Source organism: Dromiciops gliroides, chromosome X (assembly GCF_019393635.1).
Source record: "Dromiciops gliroides isolate mDroGli1 chromosome X, mDroGli1.pri, whole genome shotgun sequence".
NCBI classification, from domain to species: Eukaryota; Metazoa; Chordata; class Mammalia; order Microbiotheria; family Microbiotheriidae; genus Dromiciops; species Dromiciops gliroides.
This window is the reverse complement of record NC_057867.1, coordinates 35,588,151-35,609,121: the sequence shown is the minus strand read 5'-3', so window position 1 is coordinate 35,609,121 and position 20,971 is coordinate 35,588,151. Positions and strand designations below refer to the sequence as shown.

Here is a 20,971-nt window from a genome sequence, read left to right as displayed (position 1 = left end):
TGGGGAGACACTAAGAAAGTTTCCAATATCAGAAGAGTTCACCGGATAGGACTTCTTCCAGCGGTGGAGAAGAGCAGGTAAAAACAGGGGCTGTCAGGGTATGGGGGAAGAGAGTTGAATATCATTTTGTGGAGAGAATTCAATCGTAGCTCTGGATATCCGGAGAAAGTCACTTCCTAGAAGGTGGGGAGGTACATCTTTTTACATTTTCATTAGAAATTAATTATAACAGTAATCATACCTTTCAGGGAAGAAAAAGATGAATGATACCTCATTAAGGTTGCCTCTTATTAAGTCACACTTGTTTTGAAAATTTCAGTTTGCTTAAAAATGCCATTAATAGTTAGGACAACACTTAAAAAGTGGATGAATGCTATGGAAGTTGGTAATCCTGGCAATGAAATATAATATAAAGGGAAGGAAAAAGGTTAAAACAACATAAATGTTTTAACAAAAACACCAGTTAGTAAAACAAATTCCAGTTGAATATCTTATTTTGAAAGAAAATTTACTCAAATGTCAATTAAAAGCTTTTAAACATACAAAGACATCGTAATATTTGAATTGCTAGGGGTATGAAAATGTGAAATACCTGTGAAGTTTGAAGAAAGGAAACCGTGAAAGTTTAACAAAGTTAAAAACCCAACAAAGTTATTTTTAACTACCACACTTATTAACATTTGTAATTATTTCAATACTAACTGCTTAATAGAGTTATTGAGAAAAACTACAAAACTGCTAAATTTAACAAGTTTCTCTGGCATATCAGGGAAACCTCCAGTTTTCAGAATTTTAAAATTTGTTCTTGTTATTAGCACCTGGAAGCCAAATGAGTTTTCCCAGGGTCACACATTCATTATACCTAGCTAGTATCCTCGAGGGAAAACTTGAACCCAGATGTTCCTGACTTTGAGATCAATTCTGATATGGGCAGAAAGCACGTGGGTCCTTAGAATTCCTTGTAAAGAATTACACTCTCGTGCAAGTCCTATTTAGGAATAAAAGAACAGGTTTATTGGGGTACAGGAGAAAGTGGCTGGGAAGAAGGTTTAAAAAAAAAACCACTTTGCTCCCCGACTAGCTTGAGGAACGCCCTTTAATAGGGCTAAGATGGCGTGGGTAAAATGTCCCTTATTGGGCAATGTCCTCTGGTGGTGGGTTGGGGTGGTTTGATGATGCGTCGTGGGCTATCTGGTGATGGGTGTTAACTCCATCCTGGTGGGTCAGAGCAGTCTGCTGGTGGTCGGTTTCATGTGCTCTCTTGGTGCAGCCAAACCTAACAGGATTACCTCATCCAGGTGGTGGGGAGGACTGGAATGCATGGTCCTCGAACTTGCTCAGTTCGATCCAGTGCTGCTTAGCTCTTTTGGGTGTATCTGCCCTTGGTTGAGCTCAAGGAGAGGCCTTGATCTCAGGGGAAAACTCCTGGGGTTTCAAGGAAAAAGTTCCTTGACCTCCCCAGGCAACTTCTGGGGCAACCGGGGCCCATAATACTCCCATAAACAGTTTGTGAATTCACAGTGATACTGCATTTCTGAACAAACAGTTTCAAGTATTTGATATTTATTTTAGCAGTTGCATCTATAACCATTTATAGCCCAAAAGAATACTCTATAATTATAAAATATTCACATTACAGATTGGTAAATTAACTTGTTTTAAGATCTTGCAATTAACAAATTTTCAGTTCCAAATTTGTCGTAATGCAAATCTCAAAATGAAGGCATACATTTTATTAGAAAACATATTTCACTTCAAATAAGACAAATAAATTGAATTACAACTCGAACTATTCCCAAATGGTAAAACTCTCATTTATCTAAGGCCCATCTACTAGCATTTCAATATGAGACCATTATTCTCAATAAACTCATTTTTACATGGTGATAAACACTGGTGTGTGAGAAGCCAAATAGTTCCCCAAATTTAAATAGAACCTGATTAACCTTAATTTGGGGGTTCATAAAACCCAGATTTAAAATATCCAATATTGGAGATCAGTTCTCAAAGTTATAACAAATTTCTTAAAAACAGGTAAAAAATAAAATCAAGCTATAGTCACCCTCTAAGTGCCTCTCTGTAAATTCCTGACAATTCTGCTTTGAGTGGCGGAGGGGATTGCCGAATGCAAGATAAGGGACTTAGCTTGAATAGCAAGGGACACAAACACACACATATATTTCAACACCTATGTAGAGTGTTGTACAAGGACAGACACAAACACAGGAAACAGTGATGGTAAAGATTCTTGAGATAATTTAGCATGCACAAATCAAGTCCTCCTTTATATCCTCAAAGAGCCATTAATTTGAGCCAGATCAATTGGTCTTTTTTTTTTTCTTAAAAAATTAGACCTTTTTCTGAAAGACAAAGTCCTATCAAAAAGTCCTATTTTCCGCCTCTTTTTTTTCCTGGAAGGGACGAGGGTTTAGATTCAGACTCTTGCTTAGTGGATTTAAAAATGCCATAAAAAAGTCCCACTCCAAACCTAAGGTTTGGGCTGGCAGAATGGAGAGTAAACTCAAAAAAAGGAGAGACCCCACTGTGGCCATTGGTGTTGTGGGTCAGACTTAAATTCTGCTAATTTTCCAAGTACTTGCAATCATGTAGCACATGATTTGAAAACAGAGCCTGGCAGCCATCCTTCTTAGGACTTGTGGGAGTGGCCACATGTGGTCCATAAAAACAACCTGCAGCCAGAGGCAGCTAGGTGGCACAGTGGACAAAGCACTGGCCCTGGATTCAGGAGGATCTGGATTCAAATCCGGCCTAAGACACTTGACACTTACTAGTTGTGTGACCTTGGGCAAGTCACTTAACACTCATTGCCTTGGAAAAAAAACAACCTGCAACTGTCCTCCTTTGGGGGATCTGTCAGAATGGACATGTTATAAAGTCATCCAGGGACAAAACTAGACCCCATGATCAAAGAACTTTTAGGAATTCCAGCGAAAAGGATGCGAATTCTGAATTTGAGGGACCCTTACCCAGGCCAGGCCTCCGAATTTTGAGTCCAGACTGGAACACAAAAGATTCCTGCTGGCACCAAGCATCTGGAGGTCAAAGACTGTGGCTGGCTGGACATAGTCTTCACATCCTGGAAAGAGCCCCCATAGGTTAACTTCTAAATTAATGAAACGGGGGCAGCTAGGTGGCACAGTGGATAGAGCACCAGCCCTGGAGTCAGGAGTACCTGAGTTCAAGTCCAGCCTCAAACACTTTACACACTTACTAGCTGTGTGACCCTGGGCAAGTCACTTAACCCCCATTGCCTCACTAAATTAATGAAACAATATAGGAGACAGAAGGTCTTTAATTGGGGCAGAGGAGTTATGGCTGGGAGTATCATGGAGCAAGACGCTGGGAATACTCAAAAGATGAGGACTGGGGACAGGGTTTATGTGGGGTAACAGAACAAAGGGAGCTAGGAGATTGCTCTTGAGTTAAAGATCGAAGTTACCCAACTCTAAATAGAAACTACTTAATGTAAATGGACCCTTTGACATAATAACCTAAAGTCCATTGAGTAAGATGGGGAATCTTTGGGAGGGGATAGTTTGTTTGGGGGAGATCCATCAGTCCTTCAAGAGTCTGGTTAGCCCCAGGCAGTTCATTGACCTGGGAATGGGGAGTAGGTGGGGATCAGTCAGTTCTCCTGAAATTGTTGTTATCAAATCTTAACCTGCATCATTTCTTCTGTGACAGGATTAAGAGTGAAATAGGTCCTTTTGAGTTTTGATGATTTATCCTGAATTCCTATTTACACTGAAAGATTTGGCTCTGTTCTGCTTGTTTTCACAGAGACTGAATTATCACATGATATAATCAAATAAAGATGTGGTTTGGAATGGGTCATAATGTAATACTAGGATTTGGATTGAGATGGGGAGAAGACTGTAGGAACTATTTTCTGGCCTATACTTTTTCATATGCTGCAGTTTTCTCTGTGGCCAGCAGATGTCAGGGAAAGCCTGTCCTATTTTCCTAAATAGCAGTGAAGTGGTCAACAAGTACAGTATTTCTCAAGCATGTATTTCCAGTGAGGCCAACAACTAGGTTCTGGGCCTATAAAGACAGTAATTCAGTAGCCTCTGCCTTCCAGGGTATTAAATGCTCTTGGTGGAGACAACATGTACATATAAAATTATGTGTAAAATATAAAGAAAATGAAATTTATTCTGGGAAAAGTGGGAAGTTTTCTAACTTTGGGGATGGGAAGAGGTGACAGTTAATAAAGTCCCTGAGTAGGCGGAGGTGCCAGGTTAGCTGAGCTTCAAAGGACACTAGGGTATTTGAAGAGGCAGAGAGGAGGTTGCAGTGAATTTCAGGCAAGAGCAGCAGCTTTTCTAAAGGCTTATAGAAGGGAAATGAAATGTGTGTGAAGAACAGCAACAAAGCAGGTGTGTCTGGATCTTAGGGTACACCAAGTGGAATAATATCAAATAGGGTTTAGGAGTTTACCAATGATATTTCTGTGGGGTTGATTTAATTGATCAGATTGATCGTGAGTCATCCCAAAGAATTACAAGACTCAGGGACTCAGTTTCCCAAGTTTTATTGCAATACAGTGAATGACCACAGGGAGACCACCAGGGAGGTGTCTGGAATAGGGGGGATGAAAATAGTTATATTTATAGTGAGAAAAATTAGGCTATCTCTTCATTATCTTAGTCTCCTCCTTAGGGGAGGTCTTACCCTAATTTCGACTTCCTGGGGTCCTAAGACAACCTCTAATGTGGGTACGTTTTTCCTTGGAGGTATGTTTTGGGGGCTTACACGTCATAAGGTGAACTGAGGGACAAATGTGACCTTTTCCATCCATGTTCCTAAAGACATGCTTAAACTTGTCAGACCCAGAGGGTCTCTGTGTTTATGATATCTCTTTATTTTAAGATTTGGTTTCTAGGTGTCCTGTCATCTAGGAATATCAATGGCTATTAATGGTTAATGGTCCCTAGATACTGTCTCTGCTGATGGTAAGGGTTGATAGAGACAAACCCTTTTGGTTACTATAAGAACACAAACCTTGGTTTCTCTATAAACCCTTTTAGGTACAATTGATAGCTACTCTTTTTTTTTTTTTTAACGGGGCAATGGGGTTAAGTGACTTGCCCAGGGTCACACAGCTAGTAAGTGTCAAGTGTCTGAGGCCGGATTTGAACTCAGGAACTCCTGAATCCAGGGCCAGTGCTTTATCCACTGTGCCACCTAGCTGCCCCTTGATATCTACTCTTGATACGTTATCTGTTAACCATTTTAGCCTCCTCCACCAGTATTACATGACAGAGTGGTTTGGATTTACTATTAGATGTCCCAGTGAGCCAGTGTTATTTTCTGAGTATGGATTTGACATAAACAGAACTGTCATAGGGGAAATGGGTGGTATAGGGTTACTTAGGTATTTCTCTTTAAAGAATTTCACCCTCGGGCAGCTAGGTGGCACAGTGGATTCAGAAAGACCCGAGTTCAAATCTGACCTCAAACACTTGACACTTACTAGCTGTGTGACCCTGGGCAAGCCACTGAACCCTCATTGCCCCACCTCACCCCCCAAAAAAGAATTACACTCTCTCCCATACAAATCCAATTAGAATAAAATAATCTTTTATTGAAGTGCTAGAGAAAGGAAGCCTTGAGAGGAGTCTTGAGGAGAGATAGCACAGAGACGATTCTCTGAGATGCCAATCTCCCCAAACAGGAGAAAGGCTATAGCTTTTATAGATGGTAGATGGGGTCATCACCTGAACATTTGTTGGGGGTGGGCTGGAAGATGTCTGGTTGATGTCGGGGGTAGAATTACTTGATCAAATTGATCATGAGGCCTCCCAAAGAATTACAAGACACAGTTTCCCAAGTTTTATTAAAATATTGTGAGGCTACATGGGGACACCAAGGAAATGTGTCTTGAATAGGGAGAGGAAAATGGTTATATTTGTACTGAGAAAAAGTAGCTTATCTTCTCATTATCTTAAATCTCCTTAAGGAGGTACATGGGAGGTCTTATCCTAATTTGGACTTCCTGGGGTCCTGAGACAACCCGTTGGGTGGTTACCTTTTTCCTTGACGGTGTGTTTTGGGGGCTTACATGACATAAGGTGAATTTAAGAACACATTTGGCTTTTTATGCACATGTTCCTAAAAAGATGCTTAAACTTCTCAAAGCCAGAGGATCTCTGTGTTTTTTATATTTCTTTACTTGAATATCTGGTTTCTAGGTGTCCCGTCATCTAGGAATATTAATGCCTATTAATGGTTAATGGACCCTAGTTACTGTCTCGAATGATGGTGTTGCTTGGTAGGGACTTGAACACTCTTGGTTACAGTACTGTTGAGAAGAACACAAACCTTAGTTTCTCTGTTAACCTTTTTAGCTACTATTGATCAAATCTTAGGTTGTCTGTTAACCCCTGTTAGTTACAATTGATAGATTATCTGTTAACTCTTTTAGTCTCCTCCATCAGGGTGAGATGTGGTTATTGGAGCTGTCTCTGTCTCGTTGAGCCACTCAGGCAGCAGCCAAATCTCAAAGGATTATCTCTCCAAGGGGTAAGGGAGACTGGAATGAAGGGTGGTGGTCCCGGAGTTAACTCAGTCCTGGTGCCCCTTATCTCCCTTGCTTCTTTAGGTGTGTCTGTCCTTTGGTTTACCTTCTCAAGGAGAGTTATCCCAGACCCGTGTCCTTTAGTTTAGCTGGCCACTTTTCTAACCCCAGAACAAGAACCACACACCAAAAATATCCCTTCAGCAGCTGAGTGGAGGTTGGCATGAAGAGGGGAATGACTTAAGGCAGGGAGACCACTGGGAGACTATTGTAATAGCCAAGAAGAGAAGTGAGGAGGTTATCAGATGAGAGAGATAAGAATACATATCTGAGATATTGTTCATGTAGTTATTACAAAACCTGGCAAGTGATGAGATATGAGAGCTGGGGGAGCATGAGGGCCATGGGATGGATAGATGATATAAAGGTCACAGAGGTAGAAAGATATTTTCTGACATAAACCTTTCAGGATGTTTCAGTATCCCTTTGGGGCACCAGATGTCACAGAAATACTGTACTATTTACCTCAGTGGCAATGCCATGTCTAATGACAGATTGAGAAATAGATACAAATATACATAAGGGGTTAAATTTACAGTCTGAATAGCTACACTTCAGATTTTGGGAAATCCTGAAATTTGAGCTTGATTTCTTTTATGGATTAGACTTATCAAGGTGATGGAGAAGATGTTCATAATACAAATTGAAGTTAAAAGTCAATTTTGTGGGGCGGCTAGGTGGCACAGTGGATAAAGCACCAGCCCTGGATTCAGGAGTACCTGAGTTCAAATCCAGCCTCAGACACTTGACACTTACCAGCTGTGTGACCCTGGGCAAGTCACTTAACCCCCATTGCCCCGCCAAAAAAAAAAAAAGTCAATTTTGTACACATTTTTCAGAGAGCTGGTTTTTAAATATTTACTTGGCATGAATAGACAGCCAGATAGGTAGTAGATAGACTCATGGCACTTATTGAGAGCTTACTATGTGGCAGATACTGTGCTAAGGGCTGAGTTTAAAAATAGAAATAGTCTCTCATCTAAGTGAGTTTCCTTTCTAGTAAGAGAAAAGAATCAAGCTTGGGGAACTTGAAAAAAGAGAGGAGAGAATAGTTTAGGATGTGGTCACTAGGAAATGAGGTGGAGGCTTGTTTCTAGGCAAGACTATTTGAAAACTCCCTTTTTAGATGAGGTCTTCCAAGTTGTAGCTCAGGGTGGCTGGGAAGGTGCTGCTGTCCCAAGAGTGATAGGGAAGTTAGAAGAGGAAAGAATTTCAGGGGAATGGTGTAATCTTGTGAATCTTTATTGTGAATCTGTTGAGACTGAAACAGCCGTTTCAGCAATTTATCCTGTCTTCAGTCTTCCTGTCTTTTTGTAGGGGTAGTTCCCAGCATGGAGAAATCTTGTGTTGAGCAAAGATTGTGGAACTCTCCTAAACATGGACTGAGAAGCAGATCCAGCTCTAGTGAGAACAAGCCCCTCAAAGGAAGCTGGTTTTGTCCAGGCTTGCTTTTTATTTGCTTGGAGGGCTCCTTGTGATTAGACCTACCAGCAGGTAAGGAGCAGCAATAGCAGCACCAATACTAGTACTAGTAGTAGAGTAGTCATAGTAATAGGAGAAGCACCAATGAAAACAGTAGTAATTTATATCGTCGTTTAAGATTTCTAAAGTTCTTTATGTATGTTAACTCAATTGATCCTTAGAACAACCCACTTATAGAATTGCTTTCATTGCCTTCATTTCAGATGAGAAAACTGAGTCAGAGAGTAGTTAGATGACTTTCCCAGGGTCACATAGCTTAGTAGTGCTGAGGCAGGATTCCAATTCAGGTCATCCTTACTCCAAGTCCTCTGCCTTATCTGCTCTGTAGCTGAGTTAGTGCTTCTTTTTAAAATTATTATTTTATTATTTTCCAGTTACATATTCCATATAAGGATAGTTTTCAACATTTGTTTTCACTGGATTTTTAGTTCCAAATTTTATTTTCTTCCCCCCCTCCCCAAGATGGAAAGCAATCTGATATAGGTTGTATATGTACAATCACATTAAACATATTTCTGCATGAGTCATCTTGTGAAAGAAGAATCAGAGCTCAAAGGAAAAACCTCAAACAAGAAGGAAAAAAAACAGTTCAAAAGTAGAAACACTATGGTTCAATCTGCATTCATAATTCACAGTTCTTTTTTCTGGATTTTGAGAACATTTTCTATCATGAGTTCTTTGAAACTATTTTGGATTGTTGCACTACTAAGAAAAGCCAAGTCTATTCCAATTGTTCATCACACAATGTTGCTGTTACTGTGTACAATGTTTTCCTGGTTCTGCTCCTCTCAGCATCAGTTCATGTAAGTCCTTCCAGGTTTCTCTGAACTCCTGCTCATCATTTCTTACAGCACAATAGTATTCCATTGCATTCATATACCACAACCTGTTCAGCCATTCCCCTCTTGATGGGCATTCCCTCAATTTCCAGTTCTTTGCCACCACAACGGGAGCTGCTATAAATATTTTTGTACATGTGGGTCCTTTTTCCTTTTCTAGGGTCTCTTTGGGATACAGACCTAGCAGTGTGTGGAAATTTATTTTAATTTGGGGACCCTACTTTTAGGCTGAGATTAGAAAACCTTAGGCCCTCAGGGTCTCTTCTATGTGGGAGGTGCTGGTGCCCCACCCCCTCTGCTTCAGCTGAGCCAAAAAGCTCCGTGGGCCACATCAGACAGCTGGGGGGAAAGAGCCCCCAGCTCCATCCAACCTGAGTGGAGCTATCCAAGAGATCCTGGGCTCGTCCAGGCCGGGTTCTGGCGTAGCCTGAGGCATGTGAGGCTGGAGTGCAGCTCTGCCCCTCCCCCCCACCAGCCGCAGCCCTGGCTGGAGAATTAGCTTGGTCTGTGGGGGCGCAGGAAGCCCCGAGATTTGAGTGGAGAGAAGAAAAGGTATATATAGACCTGAGAGTTAAACTCAGGGGGGACGAGAGGAACAGTAATGCAGGACTAGGAGCAAGGAGGAAACGCCAGCGGACAAGATTAGAGGGGTGGCAAAGGCAGCAGAGGGCAGACTGACAGAGCAGACAGACAGACAGACTGACTGACCAGGAGGCAGTGGAGAGCACAGAAGCAGTCAGCACAGGGTACAGGTTGGAGAAAGTGAATATTAAGAGGAGTTAGAAGAAAGTAGCGGAGCAGGGAAAGTGTAACATACCCTGAGGCGAGAGGTGGCTAAGGCCCTTATTGTATTAAAAAAAAAAAGTTCCAGGCCCAGCAGGTGGGAAATTATTTCCCTGTATTCTTTTTTGGTTTTTTGATTTTTTTGTGGGGCAATGGGGGTTAAGTGACTTGCCCAGGGTCACACAGCTAGTAAGTGTCAAGTGTCTGAGGCCGGATTTGAACTCAGGTACTCCTGACTCCAGAGCAGGTGCTTTATCCACTGTACCACCTAGCTGCCCCTCCCTGTATTCTTAATTTTATATAGTATCTCATAAATAAACTCTGCTTTTATTATTTAGTTGAGGCTTCTTAGTATTTTGCTTATCAATTTTGGGAGTGGAGCGGTGTGGTAGAACTTTATAAATGGCCCATGCTTAGTTAATAGCAGTCAGTCAAATAGTCAAAAGTCCCAAGATTAAGTACCCCAATCAAATTAGCCCCCCAAATTAGACTAGTCAGTAAAAATATTTTTATAAGTGGTAACACTGGGTCAAAGGGTATGAACAGTCCCATAGCCCTTTGGGCATAGTTCCAAATTGCTCTCCAGAATGGTTGGATCAGTTCACAGCTCCACCAGCAACGCATTAGCGTTCCATTTTTTCCCCACAGCTTCTCCAACGTTTATTATTATCCTTTTGTGTCATATTAGGCAATCTGATAGGTGTGAAGTGGTACCTCAGCATTGTTTTAATTTTCATTTCTCTGATCAATAGTGATTTAGAGCATTTTTTCATATGGCAAAATAGATAGCTTTGGTTTCTTCATCAGAAGACTGCCTGTTCATATGCTTTGACCATTTCTCAATTGAGGAATGACTTGGATTCTTATAAATTTGATTTAGTTCCCTATATATTTTAGAAATGGGGCCTTTATCAGAAATGCTGGCTATAAAAATTGTTTTCCAGTTTTCTGCCTCCCTTCTAATTTTGGCTGCATTGCTTCTGTTTGTACAAAAGCTTTTTAATTTAATGTAATCAAAGTCTCCCATCTTGCATTTCGTAATATTCTCTATCTCTTGTTTGGTCATAAATTGTTTCCTCTCCATAGATCTGAGAGGCAAAAACTATTCCTTCCTCTCCTAATGTATCTATGGTATCACCCTTTATATCTAAATCTTGAACCCATTTTGACCTTATTTTTGTATAAGTTATAAAATATTGGTTTATTCCTAGTTTCTGCCATATTATCTTCTAGTTTTCCCAGCAGTTTTCGTCAAATACTGAGTTCCTAACCCAGAAGCTGGAATTTCTGGGTTTATCAAACAGTAGATTACTATATTCATTTACAACTGTGTCCCCTATGCCTAACCTGTTCCACTGATCCACCACTCTATTTCTTAGCTAGTACCAAATAGTTTTGTTTTGTTTTGTTTTGTTTTTTAAGTGAGGCAATTGGGGTTAAGTGACTTGCCCAGGGTCACACAGCTAGTAAGTGTTAAGTGTCTGAGGCCAGCTTTGAACTCAGGTACTCTTGACTCCAGGGCAGGTGCTCTATCCACTGCACCACCTAGCTGCCCCAATACCAAATAGTTTTGATGACTGCTGCTTTATAGTATAACTTCAAATTTGGTACAGCTAGCCCACCTTCCTGTTCATTTTTTTCATCGGTTCCCTTGCTATTCTTGAATTTTTGTTTTTCCAGATAAATTTCCATATATAAAATCGAAAAAAATATATGGTTTGGAATAGGTTACAGTGTAATACTAGGATTTGGAAAGGAGATGGACAGAAGACCGACCCCTTTCTGCATGAACTACCTTCCGGTCTAAAATTTTTCACATGCTGTAGTTTTGTTTCTTGCCAGCAGATGTCAGGGAAAGCTTGTCCTAGTTTCCTAAATGGCATGGAAGTGGTCAAGAAGTACTTATTAAGCCCCTAGTTTTTTTTTTTGTTTGTTTGTTTTTGTTTTTGTTTTTTTTTGCAGGGCAATGGGGGTTAAGCGACTTTCCCAGGGTCACACAGCTAGTAAGTGTCAAGTGTCTGAGGCCGAATTTGAACTCGGGTCCTCCTGACTTCAGGGCTGGTGCTCTATCCACTGCGCCACCTAGCCGCCCCCCAAGCCCCTAGTTTTTTGAAGCCAAAGTCTAGGTTCTGAAAGTGTAAAGACAATATTGAAACGACCTCTGTCTTTCAGGAGTTTAAATCCTATTGGTGGAGACACTATGTACATGTATAATTGTGTAGAAAATATAAAGAAAATGCAAGTTGTTTAGGGAAAAGGTGGAAGCTCTCCAACTATTGGGTTGGGCAGCAGGAAAGTCCTTTAGTAGGACAAAGTGGCATATTAGCTGAGCTTCCAAAGAAACTAAAGAATTCAAAGAGTAAAAAGTTGGAATGGAATGAATTATGGGGCAGCTAGGCGGTACAGTGGATAAAGCACCGGCCTTGGATTTAGGAGTAGCTGAGTTCAAATCCGGCCTCAGACACTTTTTTTTTTTTTTGCTGGGCAATGGAGGTTAAGTGACTTGCCCAGGGTCACACAGCTAGTAAGTCAAGTGTCTGAGGCCGGATTTGAACTCAGCTACTCCTAAATCCAAGGCCGGTGCTTTATCCACTGTGGCACCTAGCCGCCCCACTCAGACACTTTTTTTGAGGCATTTGGGGTTAAGTGACTTTCCCAGGGTCACACAGCTAATAAATGTCAAGTGTCTGAGGCTGGATTTGAATTCAGGTCCTCCTGACTCCAGGGCCGGTGCTCTATCTATTGCACCACCTAGCTGTCCCATGGCCTCAGACATTTGACACTTACTAGCTCTGTGACCCTGGGCAAGTCACTTAACCCTCGTTGCCCTAAAAAAACAAACAAAACTAGATGTCAGAGAAATACTGTACTATCTACCTCAATAGCATTGCCATGTCTAATGATAGACTGATTCAGAAATAGAAAGATACAGATATACATAAGAGGCAATTGTTAAAATTTCAGTCTTAACATTTGCACCTTAGAATTTGGAAAATTCTGCAAATCTGGGCTTGATTTATTTTATGATTAGACTTATGAAAGTGATGGGAAAGATGTTAATAATACAAATTCAACTTAAAAGTCACTTGTGCATACATTTTTCAGAGAGCTGGCTTTTAAACCTTTACCCTGAAATTGGAAAAAAATGAGAGGAGAGAATAGGAGAGGAGAGATGTGGTCACTAGGAAATGAGGTTCTGGGTAAGATGAGTTAGAAACTCCCTTATTAGATGAGGTCTTCCAAATTGTAACTCAATGGGCGGTGCTATCCCAGACAGTTAGAGAGAAGTTGGAATAAAGAAGAATTTCAAGGGAATGATGTTTTCTTGTAAATCTTAACTGTGAACATGTTGACTTTGAAATGTCCATTTCAGCTAGGAGACGGCAATTTCTCCCTTCCTCAGCTTCTTTTCCTTTTGTAAGGAAGTGGAGGGGTAGTTCCCAGCATGGAGAAATTCTGTGTTGAGCAAGGATTGGGGTATCCCTTTCAGTATGGTCTGAGAGGCAGATCCAGCTCTATTGAGAGCAAGCCCTTCAAAAAAAAGGAAAGAAGGAAGGAAGGAAGGAAGGAAGGAAGGAAGGAAGGAAGGAAGGAAGGAAGGAAGGAAGGAAGGAAGGAAGAAAGGAAGGAAGGAAGAAAGGAAGGAAGGAAGAAAGGAAGGAAGAAAGGAAGGAAGAAAGGAAGGAAGAAAGGAAGGAAGGAAGAAAGGAAGGAAGAAAGGAAGGAAGAAAGGAAGGAAGGAAGGAAGGAAGGAAGAAAGGAAGGAAGGAAGGAAGAAAGAAAGGAAGGAAGAAAGGAAGGAAGGAAGGAAGGAAGGAAGGAAGGAAGGAAGAAAGGAAGGAAGAAAGGAAGGAAGAAAGGAAGGAAGAAAGGAAGAAAGAGAGAGAGAAGAAGCACATCAGTGGAAGCTGGTTTTGTCCAGGCTTGTTTTGTATTTGAATGAAGGGCTTTTTTTTGTGGGGCAATTGGGGTTAAATGACTTGCTCAGGGTCACACAGCTAGTAAGTGTTAAGTGTCTGAGGTCAGATTTGAATTCAGGTACTCCTGACTCCAGGGCTGGTGCTCTATCCACTGTGCCACCTAGCTGCCCCCGAAGGGCTTTTTTTTATTAGACCTGCAACCATGTAAGCAGCAGCAGTAGCAGTAGCAGTAGCAGTAGCGGTACTAGTTCTAGTACTTATAATAGAGTAGTAACATATAGTAGCTCTCATTTATATGGTGGTTTAAGATTTCTAACGGTCTTTACAAATGTTACCTCAATTGATCCTTAGAACAACCCTCTTAGAGAATTCCTTTCATTGTCCTCATTTCAGATGAGGAAACCGAGTCAGAGAGTGGCTAGATGACTTTCCCAGGGTCATATAGCTTAGGAGTGCTGAAGCAGGATTCCACCTCAGGTCCTCTTCAATGCAAGTCCTCTGCCTTATCTACTCTGCAGCTGAGCTAGTGCTTCTTTTCTGGAAACTTGACCAGACTCAAATACTTATTATTCTTTCATCCACGTCTGCTCTTCCGTCCTCCCTGAACCACTTTGTGCTTCAGCTCTCACTGCATCAGGGTTCTGTCCCCTTGGTTCCTAAGAGGATCCAAAGTTCTCTTCCAATGTGACGTAGGCCAGCCAAGATCTTCTTGAACTATCAGATGTTCTTTGTTTCTATCCCGGTACAGAGCACATGGGACACTGCAGGGGAGGAGGGGAAAGATCCTCATAGGAAATAAAACGGTGTCACTGCAGAGGGACAGCTTTGCTTGCTATACCTGGGTGCTTAGATCTCTCTCCACCCTCTCTCTTTCTCCTTTAAAAGTTCAGGGAAAATGGTAAGGCCAGTAGCAAACAGCCCATCATTTCTGACTTTCAGTCACGGCCTAGTGCATTGTAAGCCCAATCCTAGAGGACAAGAATATTAGTAGGTTTCATTCCTGCCAGTGGCACTTCCTCCAGCATGGTACAAGATACAGGACAACAGCCTCTCTTCTGCCTTCCCATTCTGAGTAGTCTCCAAAGTCACATTCAAGTAGAGGGCACCAATCCTGTCAGATCTGAGCTAGCATCTGATTGAGTCTCCCATCTCCACAAACTTCACTTGAATAATGTTATTTTTTGTACAAAATTATATGTGTGCATGCTGTCTCTCCCAAGAGTACTTAACTGAAAGGCAGGGGCTTTTTGACTCTTGCGTCTGTGTTCCCAGCACCCTCATCCAAGGGACCCACAGTACGTAGGTGCTTAATAAATACTTTTTTTTTTTTTGCGGGGCAATGGGGGTTAAATGACCTGCCCAGGGTCACACAGCTAGTATGTGTCAAGTGTCTGAGGTCGGATTTGAACTCGGGTCCTCCTGAATCCAGGGCCAGTGCTTTATTCACTGTGCCACTTAGCTGCCCCAATTAATACTTTTTAACAAACTCATTGCTAAAGAAATGAATAGGAGGATCCTTATCCAAGTTGTTTTGCAGGTTACAACTATAAAATCAGGCACCTGATTGGACGTGGAAGCTGAGGGACAGTTAGGACCATGGGAGACATAGATCATAGAAAGAGGTAAATCTTTTTTAGCCTGCCCATTCAGGATATTGCAAAAGTCTTTTCAGAACCTAGAGGTCAATGAAGAACAGCAACTTTCCTTAAGGGCAAAGAAATTGTAAGACAGAGATACATAGATAACTATATAATAAAATTCCATCTTTTACTGGTCCCCTGACCATCACCCTGTTTCTAGTCAGTATAGTAAGTAAGTTCTAGCAGGAAATAATATTGCAGATGGGATCCTGGAATTCACATGCAAATGATCCAACATCTCAAAGGATCACATTTTACAAATTGTTTCATAAATTAAATATTAAGTAAAATTCCTCTGCTGGTAATATGTGCTATGTCAGGTGAAATCATCTCGGTACCACTTGTCAAGGCCCCTGGTCATGTGACATGCAAATTCTAGACAAAATAGAGCCCTCAGTAGTTTCAGAGAAGCCAGACATCAAAAAGATGCTGGTAATCTGGGGACGATGACTTTGAGATTTTACTGATAACTTTGAGATGCTTTGGATATGTTGATGACCTAACCCGAAGGTGGTCCAGAGAGGACTTGGTCTGTTTTCCTAAAATCCTTAGAATGATGATATTCAAACTCCTGCTTCCCCCACCCCTGAAGCCCAGCCCTCTTCCTTCTCCATCAGGCCCATGATGCTGAGTACTGCCAATTCTAATTTCGTGACTGATAGTCTCTGCTTCCTTTCCTCCCTATTCTCTTCCCCATGATGCCTTCTTTCCTCCACCCTCCCATTCCCTGTCCCCAAGCCACCATGTGCCTCTGAACCACTTTTGTTCCTTGTCTCTGTGCCTTATTAAAGTGTGATTACCACCCTTTTTCCCACTGCCAATCCTGATCTTTCCTGATGAGTAACCAAAGAACCAGATATCCTGACTCTATTTCATAATTTCATCATTTAATGATCAAATTAGGTAGATAGGTAAAAATACAGAGTGATGGAATTTATTGAGTGCTAAGGTATTATAAACAAAATTCTGAGTTTAAAAATTCAAGAAAAAGCAGTCCCTCCACTAAGTGAATTTCCTTCTAGAGAAGGAGACAAAAGAACTTTAAGGGGACGGAAGTGTTTTTGTTTTTTTTGTTGTTGTTTTTTTTTAGTGAGGCAATTGGGGTTAAGTGACTTGCCCCCTAGGGTCACACAGCTAGTAAGTGTTAAGTGTCTGAGGCCGGATTTGAACTCAGGTACTCCTGACTCCAGGGCCAGTGCTCTATCCACTGCCCCACCTAGCCGCCCCTTTTTTGTTTTTGTTTCTGTTTTTGTTTTTGTTTCTGTTTCTGTTTCTGTTTTTGTTTTTGTTTTTTTTAGTGGAAGGAAGTGTTTAGAGCTGGTGGCTAGGAGGTAAAGTGGAGGCTGGGTTCCAGGCAAGCTCAGGTCCAATATCCCTTACCAGATGTCTCAGAATTTGTAGCTTAAGGTGGATAGAAGGCTGTTGTTTCAGAGAATGACAGGGAATTTCCAGAGAGGGATGGGCAGTGAGCCTGCCAATACTTTGAGTGAGCCAGGCCCCTGAACCAATGTCCATGTCAGGTTCTCTTCCTTTTTCCCCTAACCATCTTGGGAAACAATCCTAAGAGTTTTATCCTCTTTGGATGGAGGGGAGTCATTTCACATTTATCTAAGCTAATTGCTTAGCATCATTCAGTTGCATTGATTGACAGGACTTGAGGGTGATCCAAAACAAAATGAACCCTACAGATAACATCAGAGAACAATATGCCAAAGACCCTAACTGAAGGGCCAAGTCCAGTATCTAGTTGTGATTCTTCACTGAGCTAGACAAAAGAGTCTATCTCCATTTCCTTCCTTCCTTTGGGCTCATCCCAGGCAAGATCTGAACTTTCTGGAGTGGGGGGTAGGGGAGAAAGGAGTGAAACTGATATCTGGGTCCCTCCTAGAAATCCATTATTAATAATTGTTTTCTCACAGTAGTCATGTCATTTACTAGGTGATTTTGCATATTCCAGGGTGTTGAAAATTAAATACATTTTTATCTCCCTGCCTCCTATTAAAATAATAAACAGACCAGAGAAATCAATGTTATAATATCCCCTACAAAAATTAATAATAATAAACAGAGACATGTTTCCCCCAGTCCAAAACCAGATCAGAGAACATAATGTGTTCTACAGGATAAACCAGATCAGCGACAGACAGAAATAACATAACACCAATTTATTTTGTCCCAAGAGACATGAAACCATGATCATGTTATGACCCCCCTCCTAAGAAGGGAGCTCAGAGACTCTCTCTTTCTGGGGGTATATAAGGGTTTTTTTTTTGTCTACTGGTTATAGAGTGTTACCAGTTTCAATAGTATGATACTACTTCAACACAGAAGCAAAAGCAGTTTTACCAATTTCAGTTATAACAAGTATGGAGGAAATACAGAAGCATCATGATAAGATTACAGGATTCCAAAAAAGAGTTTGGCAAGGATGAGAGGATGACCGGATTTCCCCATAAGATAGGGACTTACTATCCTGAGGAAAGAAGTCACCAGGTAGGGACTTTTATCTGCTAGCTATCTTGGTTCAGTTTGGAGTTCAGTTGAAGGACACTTTGCTCCTATTAACCTAGGGTTTCATAAAAAATAAACAATTTTTGGATAATAGGGCACCTCCATCAAATCCAGGCAAGAGCTGAACTTTTTGGAGTGGAGGAGGAGAAAGGACTGAAACTGATATCTGGGTCCCCCCTAGAAATCCATTATTAATAATTATTTTCAGGGGGTGGCTAGGTGGCGCAGTGGATAAAGCACTGGCCTTGGATTCAGGAGTACCTGAGTTCAAATCTGACCTCAGACACTTGACACTTACTAGCTGTGTGACCCTGGGCAAGTCACTTAACCCCCATTGCCCTGCAAAAAAACCAAAAAACCAAAAAAACCTATTTTCTCACAGCAGTAATGCTGCTAGCATCTCTAAGCATACAGGAAAACATTCGCCTGCTGTTGGAATTGTCCCTGGTAACATGACAATGTAACTTTTGCTTTTTATTTTTAAAAGTTCCTCCAAAGCAAAGACTGACCATTTTCATGTATTGCTTTCTCCAAAGTTTTACTGTTGTGAATGGGCAACGTTAATATTCGACCCTGGGACCAGGTCCACTGTAGGCTAAACCCATACACTGTACTCTTTACTTCTATTTAATCTCTTAACCTGGAAATTAATGAAATAATCAATATGGGAAAAATAAGGACTTTCATCTGGGCAGAGGAGTTATAGCTCTGAGTATCACAGAGCAAGTAAGCTAGGAATACTCAAAGATGGGTACTGGGGACAGGGTTTATATGGGGTAACAGAACAAAGGGAACTATGAGACTGCTGTTAAATATAGAAGCTACTTAACTCTAAATAGAAACTCTTTAATGTAAATGGACCCTTTGACATAATAACCTAAGGTCCTGGGAGTAAGGTGGGGAATCTTTGGGAGGGGATAGTTTGTTTGGGGGAGATCCGTAAGATCCATAAGACATAAGAGTCTGGAACTGACAAAGATTGGTTAGCCCCAGGCAGTTCACTGGCCTGGGAATGGGGAGTAGGTGGGGATCAGTCAGTTCTCAGGAAACTGTCTTTATCATTCCCTCCTCTTGGTCAAGACAAATTCTGGAATTCCTGGGTGACCAAAAAGTAGTGCTGGGGCATGAAACACAGGCTTCTCAGGCCATGTTCAGCATCTTAGGGAAGTGGTCTACCATGCTGTCATATAATTTTTTTCTGGCCAGAGGAATCTTGGTATCCCTGTGTGAGATTTAAAATTGGATATTAGATCATAAATCTCCCCTACTTAACCTTTCCCTTAATTTATCTCCCAGACTGGTAAATGAAAGAAGCTTTTCGTTTTCTAGATAGACCTTTTATTGTTATGGTAGTCACAAGGTGATGTTGATTAGAAGGATAGGAAAGTAGAAACACGATACAAATCGTCTTAAGTCTAAGCTTAGTCTATATTCCTTATAAAAATTCACCAAAACCGAAGGCCACCTTTGGAGAGAGAGAGACAGAGAGAGAGACCGTCTGTGCAGCACAGTCAGGAGACCAGCAGAGCAGGAAAAAGCCCCACTTCCGTTCTCTCCTTGTCTTTTAAGCTCGCACCCCGGAAGTCGAGTGCGTAGCAGGCAGTCTGACGTGCGCAGCAGGAGGACTGGCATGCATAACTCATGCCGTTGGTCTCCTCCCCAAAAGGGTGGTCCTTAAGAAAAACTGGCGTCTTTCAGTTATCCTAACCGACTGTTAAAAAAACTTTCATATTTTTTTACCACACCTGGTAGTGTGTCTGGCTGTCTTCAATGGGAGCCTTCTTCAGATGTGATAGGAGGATCCAGCTGTCAGTTCCTTTCAGGTTTTTTTTTTTGTTGTTTTGTTTTTTTGCAGGGCAATGGGGGTTAAGTGACTTGCCCAGGGTCACACAGCTAGTAAGTGTTAAGTGTCTGAGGCCGGATTTGAACTCAGGTCCTCCTGAATCCAGGGCCGGTGCTTTAACCACTGCGCCACCTAGCTGCCCCAGTTCCTTTCAGTTTTGCAGCAGAGGGGTTGTTCAGCAGGACCTTGTAGGGACTTTTCCATCTGGGCTGTAGGGAATCCTTGGATAGGTGCCTTTTGCAATTGCAGACTGATTTAAGGCTGAGCCTCTAGAAAATACCTGAGAGACAAGATGGCTAAGGTGATGAAGAGTTTTGGTGAGTCTATTACAGTAGGACAGAAAGGAGGCCTTGGTGGTGAGGGAGTCCCTGGAGAGAGAAATAATGCCCACTGACTAAAGGGGTTGCCTTGAGATTCCGAAGAACTAGGGAAAAGGGCCTTTGGCCATGGCAGACCCAAATCATCCAAACTTAGCAAGCTGAACCTTAATGATCCCATGGATATATTCTACCAGTCTGGAGGATTGGGGATGGTAAGTGCTGTGTAAGTGTTTTAGTACTAGCCAGGAAGCTAACAATTGGGAGGCAATTGAACCAGTAAAAGGAGCACCTCTATCACTGTACATTTCTTTAGGAATAAGCACTTGGCTACAACCCTTGCAATAGCTTTCCTGCAAGGGAAAGTCTCTATTCAATGGGAGAACATGCAAACCATAACTAATACAAACTTATACCTGGGGGAGGGTGGAAGCTGAAGAAATCAATCTGCCAAACTTGAAAAGGGGTGAAGGAATTTCCTAGTGGGAAGTTTTAGGGGCTTGCTTACATTATAATTCGGACAGATCTTACATTGTAGATAAATGTCATGTGCGGTTCATCTTGATTTTCTCCGCCAATATTTGCAGTCTATCAGGAATCCAGTGACTTAAAGAGTGCAGGTATTACATCATAGGAAAACACAGAGAGTCGGGGAGGACTGGGAACTATTTTCTGGCCTACAGTTTTTCATATGCTGCAGTTTTCTTTCTGGCCAGCAGATGTCAAGGAAAGCCTGTCCTGTTTTCCTAAATAGCAGTGAAGTGGTCACCAAGTACAGTATTTCTCAAGCATGTTTTTCCAGTGAGGCCAAAGACTAGGTTTTGGGCCTGTAAAGACAATAATTCACTAGCCTCTGCCTTACAGGGTATTATATGCTCTTGGTGGAGACAACATGTACATATATAATTATGTATAAAATACAAAGAAAATGCTAGTTATCTTTTTTAAAAAATTTTTTTTGTGGGGCAATGAGGGTTAAGTGACTTGCCCAGGGTCACACAGCTAGTGTCAAGTGTCTGAGGCTGGATTTGAACT

General features: G+C 41.6%; 1 pseudogene; it reads right to left on the bottom strand.

Annotated features, from left to right (window-relative positions):
- The window catches only part of LOC122733925, a 72,744-nt pseudogene that overhangs the window by 3,638 nt on the left and 48,135 nt on the right, over window positions 1-20,971 (bottom strand).